We start from the raw sequence: 1,922 nt of genomic DNA, 5'->3' as shown, positions 1-1,922 counted from the left end.
AAACTTGGACCGTTGGAACCATTGCTGGGAATGTGTTAGATAGTGGGTGGGTTTGCAAAGCTTACCTTTTCAGGGACTTGCCTTTGGAGAAACCTCTCTCTGATCTCAAGGGGTAAACTATGCAAAAAGATATATCCATTCATGCAATCAACCTTTTTTAAAAATATTAATCTTTAGCATTGAAACTATTGCATATGTCCCTTTTATTACCCCACTGACCTCTTCTAGCCTGCCCCTGCAGTCCCCTCCCCCCACCACAGGCCTTCACCTCCCTATTGTCTGTGTCCATGGTTTTTGCACATTCAACCTTATTTTGGATACCTGTCACACATTGTCAATACCTCCACATTCCACAAATATTGAATGAGTGCCTACTATGTCACAGGCATTCTTCAACACCACATACTGTGAACATTTTACTTTAGTTTTTTTTTTTAAATTTAGATTAACCTCTGATTTTAATACAAACTTCTCTCTACCCTTTATCCTATAATATTGTGTGATACTAAAATGCTACTTGAAGAAACTGAGAACATTTTCCTGTAGTGTATTTATAACTTCTTTGGATTTAGGGTTTGACATGGCTGAATAGAAAACTAAATATAACCAGCATTTGTGTTTTCCCTCTTAAGCCTGTTGGGCATTAGAAAGGAAGGAGAGAACACAAGCTTTGTGAAAAAGACTTCCAGTGCTAATAAACAGCTGTATGTATCTCAGGGAAACCATTTGTAACTAAAAATAGAGTCTATCTAACTATAGCAGCCCAGAGTATTTAATACCCAGATTCTTCATGGGCAGAAATGAATTCCAAAAGGGTATGTGAGTAAGAGGGTGGAGTGGTAGTGTTGAAGGGTTAGAAGAACTGTGGCCTTGAATCCAGGGTAGCATTAATCTGCACGTGAGCTTCAATCAAATATGCCTACTGCATTCACAGGAGATTTTCTGTCTCAAAGACAATTAGAAATCAGTGGGTAGCAATGCAGCTAAAAGGAAAAACAGCGCACTTGGGCTATTTTTAGCACACTAAGCCACATTGTTGAGAAAATAGAAAAGCTGGGGAGAGTAAGTAGAAAAAAAAAAAAGGAAATCTAAATACTGAAAGGAAAAGATAATATGTACTTATTGTGCATAACTATAGTTACTTAAAGATGTGAGATATGTCCAGAATATACAGGATATTCATTTTTAAATGTCCATGTTTGTATTTTATTAATATTTGTTAAATTCAGATGTATAGAAGGCTGCTTTCTAAGATGAATTATAACCTTAATTTATTTTTGTTGACTAGTGTTTTGGACTGAACTCTGTCTCCCTCCTCTCAGATTCACATGTTGAAGTTGTAACCCCCAACAGGATGGCATTTAGAGGTGAGGCCTTTGGGAGGTAATTAGATTTAGATGATGAGGTCATGAGGATGGGTCTTGGCAGTGGAAGATGACCTGTTTTCATACACACACACACACACACACACACACACACACACACACACACATTGAGGAGCAACAACTTCCCTCACTGACAGATTTTGAGCCTGGCAATCCTCTCTAATAAAAGAGAAACATGCAAATTGACTGTACCTTTGCTACACATACAAGCCATGCCCACCAACCAATCAGGACGAGTATGCAAACTAACCCAAACAATTTGCATATCCAGGCCAGAGCAAAGACTGGACAGCTTAGAAATAAAACAAGTGCTACAGTAGGGAGTGAAACTTCAGAGAAGCAAGCAAGCAGGGCTGTGGAGAAAGGAGGGAAACAGGCAGGGCAGCGGAGACCGCAGCAGGAAGCCCTATTGCAGGAATCTTCCTGTAAGGGGCCTCTAGTGCTGATTATAATGTATTTGGTGACTGCCCTCCTTGCAACAACAACACTCGGATTAACTTGAGAAATTAATACATAATTGTTTTTTGGGGAATGGAA

The sequence above is a fragment of the Pipistrellus kuhlii genome, unplaced genomic scaffold (genome assembly GCF_014108245.1).
Source record: "Pipistrellus kuhlii isolate mPipKuh1 unplaced genomic scaffold, mPipKuh1.p scaffold_m20_p_7, whole genome shotgun sequence".
Classification (NCBI taxonomy): Eukaryota; Metazoa; Chordata; class Mammalia; order Chiroptera; family Vespertilionidae; genus Pipistrellus; species Pipistrellus kuhlii.
The sequence above is the reverse complement of the archived record's forward strand: the minus strand, read 5'-3'. Positions refer to the sequence as shown.